Raw genomic sequence first — 15,216 nt, 5'->3', positions numbered from 1 at the left:
ATAAAATAAAATAAAAATAAAATAAAATAAAATAAAATAAAATAAAATAAAATAATAAAATAAATAAAATAAAATAAAATAAAATAAAATAAAATAAAATAAAAATAAATCTGAAGAAATAATAACCAAATACATTCTCTGAAGTTTTAGCAACAGATGCAAATTTACAGATTTAGGAAGTTCATCAACTGTAAAGAGGATTGAAAACAACAGCAATGACAAATATTTATGCCTAGGTTTGCTGAAAAACAAAACAAAAAAATCTTAAAAGAATTTTTTTTTTAACATTTATTTATTTTTGACAGAGGGAGACAGAGTGTGAGTGGGGGAGGAGCAAAGAGAGGGAAACACAGAATCTGAAGCAGGCTCCAGGCTCCGATCTGTCAGCACAGAGCCCGATGCGGGACTCGAACTCACGAAACGTGAGATCATGACCTGAGGCAAAGTCGGATGCTTAACTGACTAAGCCACCCAGGCACCCAAGAAAAAAATCTTGAAAGTAGACAGAGAAAAGTGACATGTACAGGTGATGTATTAATCCCTTGTATATAACAATTTAAATCATCATAAACTTCTCTTTGAAAATATGGAGATCAGAAGACAAGTGGAACATTTTAAACATTCTGGGGGAAAAACATACTTCACTTTAAATATAAAGGCACAGATAGGTTAAAGTTAATGGACATAAATGGGGCACCTGGATGGCTCAGTCAGTTGAACATCTGACTTCAGCTCAGGTCATGATCTTACAGTTCATGGATTCAAGCCCTGCATCGAGCCTTGTGCTGACAGCTCAGAGCCTGGAGCCTGCTTCAGATTCTGTGTTTCCCTCTCTCTCTGCCCCTTCCCTGCTCACACACTCTCTCTCTCTCTCTCTCAAAATAAATAAACATTAAAAATTAAAAAAAAAAAAAGAAAAAAGTTAATGGACATAAAAAGAAATAGCATGCAAACAGGAAACACAACAAGGCTGGAGTGATTGTATTAATATTAGGAAAAAACTGTATCACCTGCCTAGCTGATACAATGTAATTAAAAAAAAAAAAAAGAAAATTCAACAGGGAACAAAAAAAGCCTCTCCAAATGTACCATGGCAATGAATTCAGACCGTATCAGACAATTCAGATGACAATGTCTCTCTATAACCATCTTGACCGGCATATATCATAATTACTACAGAGGCCGCCCAGGCATATCCAACCTTAGTATGCTTCTCACTACTGTCTCTCCACCTGGACAATGAAACTCAACAGAAATAATTATAACCACTGAGTCAGAGATTTTCCATTTGGGGGAAAGATTCAGGGTATGCTCTTGTGTCACAACTTGCTGGGGAACACAAACATATACACACACATACATAATAAAGCAAATATGGAGAATATCTGTTGAAATCTAGGTGGCTAATGTGTGTTCACTGTATTAACTTTCAGCTTTAAAAAAAGTTCGACAATAAGAAAATATTGAAGGAAAATTACCTTCAAGAACTTTACTCAAGATACATTCTCCTGTCTTTCCTTCATATTTTGATATATTGTTTTGGGAGAGAGGGGGAAGTCAGGGTACTGGCTATATATTGTGAAAAAAAAAAAAACCAAACCATCACATGAATTTGGTATACTTCAACCATGGCTAGAAAATCCACATGGATAAGTACTGTCAGAATTTATGTTAAAAGTTTTCGGGGCGCCTGGGTGGCTCAGTCGGTTAAGCAGCCGACTTCAGCTCAGGTCATGATCTCACGGTCCGTGAGTTTGAGCCCTGCGTCAGGCTCTGTGCTGACAGCTCAGAGCCTAGAGCCTGCTTCAGACTCTGTGTCTCCCTCTCTCTCTGACCCTCCCCTGCTCATGCTCTCTGTCTCAAAAATAAATAAAAAACATTAAAAAAAAATAAAAATTTTCTGTTTCAAGGTTATAAAGTCTAAGAGTCTTACACCAAGTTCTTAAACATCCAAGATAGTTATCAGGCATTCATTAAACAAATATTCCTTGAAACCTACTATGTGACAGATCAAGGAAGAGACAATAACCAAACATATGTAAGATGTTGCTGGGTAGTGATAAGTGCCAATTAAGAAAGAAAACAAAGTAGGGTAAGGGAACAGAAAGACTGGAAAAGTGACCTAAATGAAGTGAGAGAATATTAGTGAGAAGAAGAGTACTCCAGGCAGCATCAGCCAAAGCACAGGCCTCAGAGAAGTACACTTGACTTTACTTGAAGTTCAGCAAGAAGACCAGCACAGATGAAGTAAAGTGAGCAAAAAGAGTGGGCAGAAACAAGGCCAGAGAAGTGGCTGGGTGCCAGAACATGAATGGAACCAATAGGCCATAATAAAGACCTCATATTTTACTCTGTGATGGAGAGGTTCTGGTGTGTTTTAAGCGAGAGGGTGACATAATTTGATCTATATTTAAAATGAATCAATCTGGTTCCAGAATGAAGGACAAAATGTGGGGAGTTAGGAATGGAAGCAGAGAGAAAAATCCGGAGATCAATTGGCTGTTGCCAAATATAACCCACAATGAGTGAAAAATGCATAAAGAATTTCTCTTAACTAACCCCTCCTTCAAAGGCAGGAAAATATATAAGGGCAGGGAGTAAATATTGTATACTTATCAATTACTAACTAAGGCTCAATTACCAGTCTGTATTGGTTTGACTAAGCAAGGGGGAACCATCTGGGAGAATTATTGGCCAGAATACATTTGATATTTTTTAAATAATGGAATGAAGATTTGAAAATCAGGCTTCTCCTGTATTTGTCAGTTAGTCCTTCCATACTAAAAAATTAAAAAGTCACTGAAGTATAATATTTATTCAACTGAAGCCACACATTTCTCATACCTCCCTTGAGCTAGCATCAAAGATTATCTTAAAAGGTCATGAAGGAATTCGAATTCAAGGTTTTTCCTGCCTGCCCCATCCCAACACTTTAAATAAATGTAAACCTATCCTAACATCCCTTCATCTATAGCATTCATCTTCTCAGGGAGCTCTAAAACAAAACACTCTGCAGGTGGATTTCTGACATGCAAATCTTACAGATAATATATACAGCATTCTTTCACATCAGTTATGTACTTTTTTTCAAATTTTTTTTTTTCAACGTTTTTTATTTATTTTTGGGACAGAGAGAGACAGAGCATGAACGGGGGAGGGGCAGAGAGAGAGGGAGACACAGAATCGGAAACAGGCTCCAGGCTCCGAGCCATCAGCCCAGAGCCCGACGCGGGGCTCGAACTCACGGACCGCGAGATCGTGACCTGGCTGAAGTTGGACGCTTAACCGACTGCGCCACCCAGGCGCCCCAGTTATGTACTTTTAAAACATTATTTTTCTCCCTGAACAGAAATAAAACAAAGGTTTTTTTTTTTAATTTTTTTTTTTAACGTTTATTTATTTTTGAGACAGAGAGAGACAGAGCATGAATGGGGGAGGGTCAGAGAGAGGGAGACACAGAATCTGAAACAGGCTCCAGGCTCTGAGCTGTCAGCACAGTGCCCGACGCCGGGCTTGAACTCACGGACTGCGAGATCATGACCTGAGCTGAAGTCGGCCACTTAACCGACTGAGCCACCCAGGCGCCCCAAAACAAAGGGTTTTAAATCCTAACAGCAATTAAGGTCAAATCTAAATGTTTTCAAGACAATTTTACATTGCTTTTTAAAAATGTTCTTCATTTAAATTTTATTTTTTTTTATTAAAAAAAATTTTTTTTTTTAATTTGAGAGAAAGCGACTGTGCATGTACATGGGAGGGGCAGAGGAAGAGAGAGAATTTCAAGCTCCACACTCAGTGCAGAGCCCGACTTGCAGCTCATTCCCACGACTCTGGGATCATGACCTGAGCTGAAATCAAGAGTGGGACGCTCAACCAACTGAGCCACCCAGGGGCCCCTCTTCATTTAAAATTTAAATCAGGGGGATCCTGGGTGGCTCAGTGGGTTAAGCATCCGACTTCGGCTCAGATCATGATCTCATGGCTCATGAGTTCCAGCCCCGCGTCGGGCTCTGTGCTGACAGCTCAGAGCCTGGAGCCTGCTTCAGATTCTGTGTCTCCCTCTTTCTCTGCCCCTCCCCTGCTTGCACTCTCTATCTCAAAAAATAAATAAAAACATTTAAAAACTTAAAAAAAAATTTAAATCAGAATGCCAAATAAGAGACAGTTCAGATGTTTTCATAAATGCTGTGAGGAAATTATATAAAGATCAAGGTGAAATATATAATAAAATGTAACAATCTGTAGTTGAGGGCAGTTGACTGCCAATGCCTAGAATGGGTAGATCACTGCATCCCCTTATGAGATTGCTCTCAGGAGTCAAGTCTCAACATTTGCTGAGCAGTGATTCAAGAACCAATACTCAAACAGCACCGCCTTAGATTATTCGGTGCGTGACCTCTCTCTAACTGCTTAGTGCCTAACTCTCCACACATGCCAAACAGAGAAGAATAATTGTTAGCCACCTCTCAGCAATTCTAAAAGATTTAACGAGACAAGGGAGCCAGACCTCCGTGGTGAGTCAATTATTCCCTGGGTGGAAGTCATGTTATTTGTGAGGTGCTGTAACTCTACGGATAATAGACTGTTGTACAAGCATTACAAATAGCTATTCTTGATTCCCAAGTGTTTACATTAAAGCTTTCAGATTAATGCACTCACCAAGTAACAAATGGTCCAATGTTTTATAAAAAAGTTGAGTTTGACGGAATGAAATCATCAAAAAGATTTTATAATGTTGTTTCTCTTCTGACTCTTAATAAGAGAGAGTACACCAATCTTTTAGGACAAATGGGTTTAAAGGAATAGACAGATAAGGAGGAATGGAAGGTTTCTAACTGAATCCAGACCTGTTAAAATAGCCTGGTACCATGAACTACAGTATTTAATTGAGTCAAGTCCGGAGTCCACTAATTTCAGCTTGCCCAAGGCAAGGTTAGGGTACTGCTCTGGAAAGAAAAGATGTGGGTCTGCTAACAACATATGCTTCGACTCTTAAAAAGAAATGTGGCCCAATATTAATTGACAGTGATTAATACAACACACATAAATAAAGGCAATAATAAACACTTAAATTTGGATTAGAGAAGTCACAGGCTCTTTAAATAGTTCACACAGGATGGTCATGCTCTCATAAGTTAAAATGGATAAAATTGATTTTTTACACCAGATTAGCCACACAATATTAATCATATGAAATATTTCCCTGAAAGTCTTGGCACGAAAATGGGCCAATGTGTTCTGTTGTGCATATTTTTTCCAAAGTAAATTTAGATGGGGGAAAAACTTTAGAAAGTAATCACAAATTTCAAAATCAATAAATTCAAATTGTTTTTAAGGCGGTGAATGCACTGGCCTGCCAAATGCTGCAGGAAATTGATGTACAATCTGTCTGGCAACTGGACCATGTGAAAAAATTTTAGGAACGACCTTAAAATCACCAAGCCTCTGAAGCCTCAACAAAACTTGTTTTAGTAAGACCATTTTCCTGGTTCATAAAAAAGATAAGGAAGCAAGGGGTGGGATAACCAATTTAATTTAGGGTGTGGTGAATTGTCTTATCTTTAATTGGTACTTTCAATTTGGGCCTGGGCTCAGAAGAAAGGTTTACCATTGTCATTAAGACCAGCTACTCCTTGGCATGAAAATTAAATTATCTATTAGAACCCAGGAGTGTGTTTGAAAATAAAGGCCAAGGAAGCTCCAAAAAAATGAAGATTGCTATCTCTGTTCAGTGAAAATTAGTTAGTTTCTTACTACCTTTTAAAACTGCCTCTACTGTTCTGGCCTTGAGTGGTTCAGACTGAATGGGAAGAGTTAGTTTCCCAACGCAGGAGCCACTATGTCTTAAATATTTAATGCAGCCCACTTTATCCTAAGTCCTACAAGTTTTCAAAAGCACCAGGAAATACTTATTGAAAGAAAATAATTTCCTTCTACAAAAACTGGGAGGGAATGTCAAATTTTCTCTTTAAAAACAGTTTCAGTTTGATACGAAAAGTATCATTTAATACTATGAGCAGAGCCACTAACATTTTACTTTACCGTTCACTCAAAAATTACAAAGACAGTACAAATTTAATGAAAATATTCAAATAATACCAATGCAAAATGCACTAAACAGTGAAAGTCCACTTCTCACGCTCCACTCTCAACCTCTTAACTCATAACGAAAGCTGATGTATTGTATAACTTCCAGACCTTTTCCCAACATACACACGCAAATATTTTTACAAAAGCAGAATCATTTTTCTGTCCTACAACTTGTTTTTATTGCACTAGAGAGTGTACCATGAACAGTCTTCTGTATCTGTACACATAAATCTGCCACTTTGCTTTTAGTGGAGGTAGACACATACACACGCGCACACGCATTTAATTGCGAAGTTCTTACAACTGTTCATTTGTTCACTCTACAAACCTTTACTGAATGCCTAACCATGCTTCAGGCACGGTGCTATGCTGGGCATGATAACTATTGGGGGCGGGGGGAAAGCAACTGCAGGTGCTACTAATATAAATTGGGGTGCGGGGGGGCTCTCTTAGAGGAAGTACACCTAAGATTGGTTTGAAAGAGTAGATAACAGCTAGGTAAAGAAGTGAACAGTCCACATTAAATTAGAACCAAAAAAATGTAACTTCATGGACTTTTTACACCAATATATGTACTTCCATGTGAATCAACTATTTCACCATACTTTAGTGTCTCTTTCAAAGTAAATATAAAGAAAATAACACTGAAACTAGATTTTCAATAGCGCAATTAATGATTTATTTAAATGATTTATTTAAAATATATTATGGAAAATATAAGCTTTAAAAATTTAAGACCCTGTTTTTATATACACGTGTAATATATACATACGTATGCACACACACACATACACAAACTATAATTATAGCATACTAAATACTGAAGAATAAAATAAATTTGATTTTTTTTTCATTCTTAACAAAAGCAAACCTAGTCATTTTATTTACCTGGAAGAATTTTATTTATAAATCCAATACTTTAGTGTTAGGTCAAGAAACAATCCATATTCAATTAGTCAATTTGAATTTTACATAGAACCATTATTGTTGCCCTGGAAGTCAGACTCATTTTAGCCACCCAAGATTTTATGGAGTGTATTTTATGGACAAATTATTGTATGAAACTGTGGAATATAGTCAACTGAAGTTATAGTCCTTACTCTCAAAGGGCTTCTAATGCATTATTGGGGACATACATAGTCACAAATAAGTATAATACAAAGGCAGCACACACTGAGATTAATTCCAACTAGGGGAACTGTATAATGTTTAATGGAAGGCATAGGTTTAAGATGGGTGGAATTTCAACTAGCAAAACAGGGATGAAAAGGGTGTTCCTTAATTGCACAGACGAGCACAGGTAAAGACAAAGAAGCTGGATGTTGCCACGTGCATGGTCGGGGATAGTGAGGTTGTGGGGGAGGCTGGAATTTAGGAGCACAGAGGAAGCAGGAGTGGGAAATAAAGCTGGAGAGGTAATGGGGGCAGATCATGCAGCAGATTCATGACATATCAACAAGTTCGGCCTTTATCTTATAGGAAGTGAGGAGCCATCACAGGTATCTCAAAGGAAATGATACAATCAAAAGAATGCTGCATAAGCAGGAATGGGAAAGAAGACACAAATGGGGAGACAAAATAGGGGACCAGAGCAAAGCTCTAAGGAAGAGGTAATGAAGAGCTAAGGATGGCAGTGGTGGAAAGTGGAAGAAAGGAACACAGTGAAAGACACATTTTGGAAGCAAGGAGAAAAAGGCGAAGAACTGGGGCTCCAGGAAGCCCTAGATTTGAATGTGGGCTCCTCAAGTTACTTGCTTTCTGGCGTTAGGCAAGTCGGATTCTTAAGTCATAGTTTCCTCATCTATAAAATAGGAATAATGTGCCTGCCTGTGTGAAAAAACTCTCAGAAAACCACAGGAAATTGTCTGGATAAATCACGCCCACACACTTATTTTTTCAACACCATATAATAACAAAGAATGAAATGTAGCCCATAGCTGGTTGGGGAAACATATGTAAACACAGAGGAGAGAGACTGTGTAAAGGCATTAAAGACTGGGTGAAAAAGGTGAAGGGATTCAAGGAAGTTCTCATAGAGGGACATCTGAGGCAGGCTAGTCACAACTTTGAGGTGTTTTATTTTTCCTATGAATTACGAGGTTCCCCCACTTTCCCACCTGGTTCTCCGCCTCACCGTATATACTATAGTTCAACCCCCTGGGTTTTATTTGAATTTTAAAGAGTGAAAGAAAGGCAAGCCAGGAGAAAGGAGCAGAAAAAAAGGTGGAGCTAGGGGCGGAAGGGGAAAGGGAGAAAGATTAGAGGAATATGAATGAATCTTAGGCAAATATCTTCTCAGGAAACAACACTTGAAAGAAAGCCAAACAATATTCAGATTCCCAGTGTGATACAATGTCAAGGCAGCAAAACGCAAATGAAAATATCTAACGAGTTCCAGGTGGCAGTTTAGTAGGTTTTTTTTTTTTCTTTTCAGTACGTGACACTGGGTTGAGGTGGCTGTCAGTGTCAGTGTCCTATCTCAGCAAGTTTTAAGTTCACTTCAAACAGCAAATATACAGACTTCTCTTCAGACTGTTGGCATGCATTTGTCTACTGCTGATAAAAGCCTAAATGACTTTTTCTCAAGAAAGTAAGAGAAAAACATGGTTGCAAAGCTGCTGTCCTTAATTCTTTCATGTCTCAGGTAAATATTTACCAATGCCTACTCTGTGTAAGGAACAGGGATACAGGAGTGGGTATGATACTGATCTTGCCACTAACAGTCTCACAAAGAAATTCACTACAAAGTAGAAAGTGATAAACTTAATGAGAGGTACAGATAAACAAAATCCCAGCATAAAGGAGGGAGAGAGCACTCTGAGCTGAGAAGATCAAGGATGTGGCATTGGCAGTGGGAGAGGAGACGATGCTGTGACACTCACTTGACAAACATTTAATGAGCACACATAACATGTAAGCCACTCAAAAGGCAATGGGAATGTGAGGTGATTTAGTCTAGCTCCTTCCCTGAATGCACTAGGAAATGAAAGTTCGGAGACCCAAACAGACAATTCAATTCAAACACATCATAAACACAGGTAAAATCAGAATTGATGTTTCCAGGCTGCAAGTCCAGTACTTTCTACTACTTTACTCTGTCTCCTTCAAAACCCTGTCTAAATATTTTGTGATGGACAGTGGTTACTTCAAAAAATATCCCCATTCCATTTCTGCATTAAGCCTAATTTGTTGTAAAATGCCTCTTCTAACACATAGTTAAAATTTACCTTCATTTCTAACCCGTGGCCCCCTCTGAAACTACATAGAACATACACAGTTCCATGGCCATATGACCACCACTCACATATGTGAAGACATATGTGAAGAATTCAGCTGATAATTATCATGGATTCAGTATATCACTACGTCTGAGAAGCAGGCATTGAAATTAGGAAGATCAGGATATGTAATCCAGCTTCAACATTTACTAGATGTATGATCATGAGCAAAGTTACTTAACTTTTATAATCTGTGTCCTCACGTGCAAAATAGGATGTCTACTGTCCTTCATGTCTCCCACAGAATTTAATAGCTAATAGCTATGATACAGAATTGGTACAACTTTGGGTGTAACTAAGAACACTAGAGTTTCTCTATATACATTAAGCTAGCACAGAATCATCTGAGGTGAAAAGTTACAAAACTAAGAAAAGATGGCAGTGTTCCCCTCTCTCTGTCTCCCCTCCCTGTCTCCCTCTCTCCCCCTCTCCCATTTCTCTCCTCTCTGACACAGGCCAGTTAACAAGTAACAGCTCTGAAATACTAAAGAAAAGCTAGGTAACAGTCATGGCTTCACCATAGGATGTATGCAAATAGAGTTGCTGGCAAGAGAGAAGTTTTGTTGAGATAAAATATTGAAAAATATTTCCCTATCATTTAATTTTTTTTTAAATTTTTTTTTTAATTTTTTTTTTTTTAACGTTTTTTATTTATTTTTGGGACAGAGAGAGACAGAGCATGAACGGGGGAGGGGCAGAGAGAGAGGGAGACACAGAATCGGAAACAGGCTCCAGGCTCCGAGCCATCAGCCCAGAGCCCGACGCGGGGCTCGAACTCACGGACCGCGAGATCGTGACCTGGCTGAAGTCGGACGCTTAACCGACTGCGCCACCCAGGCGCCCCTATTTCCCTATCATTTAAGGCACAAATATGCTTCTTTCCTGTTTAAATCAGAAAGAAAGATCATCAAGGGTTGGGATTCAGATACAAACATACACAGTATCTCCGATGTATCAAAGGACAGAAAACGGTACAAGGATTGCTCCCTCTATATTCATAACTTCCAAACAATGCAGTGCAAAGCTGACCGTGTTTCCTGGTTACTTACGTAGGGTATGGAGGGAGTAGAAAGGAAGAACAGGAGATTTAGAGTTGGTTCTTTTCCTACATCCAAATGTTATAAACCAGCTGGTAATGTTTCATAGCAATAACCTCACGTGCTAGGCACTGCAAGTAATTCCCCATATTTGGATAGGAAGAATGCATCAAGTCTCAAGGAATAACATACTGCTGGGGAATTTAGTGATAGACCCCAAAGAGAGACATGCAGCTCCCAGATAGGAGAAAGGAGTCAAGGACTCACCTAGATGATCTGCAGACTAGACATATAGTTTGGGTCCTCAAAATAGGGCTAAGCTAAGAAATGGAAGACGAAAATGCAGAGGAGTGGTAGCTGTCCCTCAATATCTGTTCTTTCTTCCGCAGAATAACATTTTTAGCTGAACCCATGGCCATTCCAAATAAAGACAACATTTTCCAGTCTCTCTTGCAGCTATGTACATGTGGCCCTAAGACTTAATACTGGCTAGTATTACAGGGCATCTTCCGGGTACCTTCCTCGAAAGATGGTGGGGCATGCCCTTTTTCATCCTTTTCTCCATTCTGCTGCCTGGAATGGAGATGCCTCGACCTTCAACCATGAAAATGAGAGCAGCACCCTAGAAATGGCAAGGGGTGACTTTCAAGAAGTGGGTCTCTAGACATATACATTGATTTCAATTTTTATTAAGCAATGCTGTCAAAATCCCCTTAAAACTATCTTTTACACATCTCAATTTCATCAGATTACACTCCTAGAAGTGGGTAAAAGGATATAACAACATTCTAAAGTTTTTGATACATATAGCCATACTGCTTTTCTGAAAGTTTAAGTTTATATGTGCTTCCCTCCTTTCCAGCACAATGAGTTAATCTTTTTATGATAATCTTTTCATATTAAGTTATGGGCACCATATTATAAATGCTTGTTTCTAACTTACTTGACTTTCAGTTAGTTGGTTGTTATTGTACAGAAACTTTAAATCTTCATGTAGTCAAATAAAGCCCTTTTTTAAAAGTGGTTTCTGCCTTTACTATGATACATTTAAAAAGCCTTTCCCACATCAAGATTACATACATATTCACCTACATTTCCCTATTATTTACTTTCACTGAATCTTTAATCCATATGGAATTTACTTTTTCCACAAATTTAGATAATTGTACCAACACCAGATTCAACACACTGAATAATTAATATTAGTGTATCTCTCCTCCTAATAATGAAAATTTCCACTTTTATTACATTCTGATTTTTTAAATTAGTACTAGATTATTTTAATTATTCATGTAAGTACTCACTTTTTTTTTTTTTCTCCAGAAGTCTGTTTGGTTTATTCTTCAGGTAAACATTAGAAATACATTGTCAGGTTTGGCCAAACAAAAACAAATAAACAAAAAACCCTGAAATTTTAATTGGAATTGTATTAAATGACAGAGAAATTTGGAGCGGGTAAGGAGAATATATAAATTTATTTATTTTTAAAAAATATTTATTTTTATTTATTTTTGATAAAGAGCAGGGAGGGGCAGCAAGGGGGGGTAGTGAGGGTGGGGAGGGAGGGAGGGAGGGAGGGAGAGGGAGAGGGAGAAGGAGAGAGAGAGAGAGGGAGAGAGAGAGAGGGAGAGAGAGAGAGGGAGAGAGCAAGCAAATGAATGAATATATCCCAAGCAGGCTCCACGCTGTCAGTGCAGAACCCAGCATGGGGCTCAAACTCATGAACTGTGAGATCATGATCTGAGCTGAAACCAAGACACTTAACTGACTGAGTCACCCAGGAACCCCGAGAATATATAACTTTAAAACATTAATTCTTCCCATTCACAAATATGAAATATTTCTCCACTTATTAAATTGTTCTCAGGTCCTGTAGGTTCTATAGTTTGGATAGTTCTATATTTACTTAAGTTCTAGAGTTTACTTCATTATACAAATTTCTAAGTATGATTGTAGATTTTTCTGCATATTGTTACAAGTAGGATCTTTGAAAACATGCTTCTTTGTGCTGGTTTGGAAGAAACCATTTTTAAAATTTATTTGGTAACTGACCTTCTTACTGATCAGTTCTCAGCTTTTATTTATTTATTTATTTTTAAATTTTTATTTATTTTTGAGACAGAGAAAGACAGAGCATAAACAGGGGAGGGTCAGAGAGAGGGAGACACAGAATCTGAAGCAGGCTCCAGGCTCCGAGCTGTCAGCACAGAGCCTGATGCGGGGCTCAAACTCACGGAGTGTGAGATCATGACCTGAGCTGAAGTCGGACGCTCAACCGACTAAGCCACCCAGGTGCCCCATCTCAGCTTTTAATAATGCTCATAAATGTTAGTTGATTATCTAGTTTTCTAGTTAGGCAAGAATATTTTCCATTTCCTAAAGATGGGATTTCTCACTTCCTTTGCAATATTTATACCTCACTTCATTATCTTGTCTTACGGTATTAGAACTTTCAAAACAATATTAATAGAGTTAATAAAGGTAATAGCTGACACTCTTACCTTTTTTCCCCGACTTTACATTTTTTTAAAAAAAATTTTAAATGTTTATTTATAAGAGACAGAGACAGTGCAAGTGGGGAAGGGGCAGAGAGAGAGAGAGATAGAGAATCTGAAGCAGGCTCCACGCTCTGAGCTGTCAGCACAGAGCCCGACGCGGGGCTCGAACCCACCAGCCATGATGAGATCATGACCTGAGCCGAAGTTGGACAATATACTGACTGAGCCACCCAGGTGCCCCCCACCAACTTTACATCATAGGGCACTTTGCTCTTTTGAGAAATACATATAGTTGCTATGTATTAGTTTTTCCCACCCCTTTTTACACTGTTCCCAATGCCGAACTATACTGTAAATTCCTTGAAGACAAAAACTGTTTTAGTAATCTTTACAATAATTGTAGCATCCAGTACAGTGTCTTGCACAGAGAAGATAAATCATTAAATCAGCGGTTCTCAAACCTAATGGATCACTGGAATCACATGGGAGCTTTACAAAAAACTTAAAGTTCCATAAACCATTTATCGACTACAAATTCTTTGTTCTCTGTCAATGACAGAGGAAATCTAGATGTTTTAAAAGGTGGTTCTGATGATCTACCAGGTTTGAGAACCAATAGTCTAATACTTTTATCACCCCTGGAGATTCTGTTTCAGAGTCAGGGATCTGATTTTTAACAAATCTTCCTAGATCCATATAGAGGCAGGATTAGAAATTACTTAGAGAGTAATTCAGAGAAGGGATCAGAGTTGGTTTTTTTTCTCTTTATGCTTTCTACATTTTATATATATATATTTTTAAATTTTTTTTAACGTTTACTTATTTTTGAGACAGAGAGAGACAGAGAATGAAGGGGGGAGGGGCAAAGAGAGAGGGAGACACAAAATCGGAGGCAGGCTCCAGGCTCCGAGCCATCAGCCCAGAGCCCGACATGGGGCTCAAACTCATGGACCGTGAGACTGTGACCTGAGTTGAAGTCGGACGCTTAACCGACTGAGCCACCCAGGCACCCCCTGCATTTTATATTTAATACACTAAAGTGGAAAAAGGAGAAAGACCTATAGAGAAAAAGATAATCTCCCATCTCTACATCCTTGAAACAACCACTTACAAAACTGCCAGTGGTATCCTTCCACATCTATTTCCTCGCATATATAAGATAAACACAAAAATGTTTGTGTGTGTGTATGTGTGTGCCTAGTATTCTTTTTATTTGTTTTTACCCTAACAAAATAATAGTAAGCCCATCACTTTGTAATTTGATATAGTATATTTAAAATATGTTACTGCAAATATATGACAATGAATGGTCTCAAGACCATTTGGCATACTTACATGAAAACAAATATCTGTTTTCTCAACCGACTACAGGCTTAAAAGTAGCAATTAGTACAAAAATATTTTAATCTCATTTTTAACTTTTAAAAAATTTTTAATTCTTTAGAAAGTATGGAAAATTTTAGAAAATTCAGCTAGGCAGTTCAAAAATAAAAACTAAAGTTAATATACCAAAAGATACGGGTTCATAAATCAAAATAGCATCTTAAAACCATGAGGATAGTATTGACACAGGAAGGCTAAAAATGGCATATTAAGCTTTCTTTTCTACACAGATAATAAAATAATTAAAAAACACAAAAAACAAATCCTGTTACAGATGTTATTTATACTTAGTTACTACTCATCCTTTAGACAAAGGCTATTTTTTTAAATGTTTATTTATTTATTTTGAGAGAGAGAGAATGTGAGCAGGAGAGGAGCAGAGAGAAAATCCCAAGCAGGCTCTGCAGTGTCAGCTTAGAGCCTGACATGGGGCTTGATCCCATGAACCGTGAAATCATGACCTGAGCCGAAATCAAGAGTTGGACGCTTAACTGACTGAACCACTCAGGTGCCCCAACAAAGGCTATTTTTTAAAAATTTTATTATTTTTTAAAATTTACATCCACATTAGTTAGCATATAGTGCAACAATGATTCCAGAAGTAGATTCCTTAATCCCCCTTACCCATTTAGCCCATCCCCCCTCCCACACCCCCTCTAGTAACCCTCTGTTTGTTCTCCATATTTATGAGTCTCTTATGTTTTGATCCCCTCCTTGTTTTTATATTACTTTTGTTTCCCTTCCCTTATGTTTATCTACTTTGTCTCTTAAAGTCCTCATATGAGTGAAGTCAGATGATAAAGGCTATTTTTAATATGCAAGCAAAATTCAGCCTCAAACTGACCTCTACTTAATATGCTTTTAACAAAACATAAAAGGTAACATTCAAATGTATGCCTGAAATAAAATTTTCTAAAATAGAACTGCTAA

The 15,216-nt window shown here is 37.9% G+C and overlaps 1 protein-coding gene across 1 annotated transcript in view; it reads right to left on the bottom strand.

Moving 5' to 3' along the window:
* STK3 (serine/threonine kinase 3) overlaps positions 1 to 15,216 on the bottom strand; it is a 195,137-nt gene that overhangs the window by 23,985 nt on the left and 155,936 nt on the right.

Source organism: Panthera uncia, chromosome F2 (assembly GCF_023721935.1).
Source record: "Panthera uncia isolate 11264 chromosome F2, Puncia_PCG_1.0, whole genome shotgun sequence".
In the NCBI taxonomy this organism is placed as follows: Eukaryota; Metazoa; Chordata; class Mammalia; order Carnivora; family Felidae; genus Panthera; species Panthera uncia.
The sequence above is the reverse complement of the archived record's forward strand: the minus strand, read 5'-3'. Positions and strand labels throughout refer to the sequence as shown.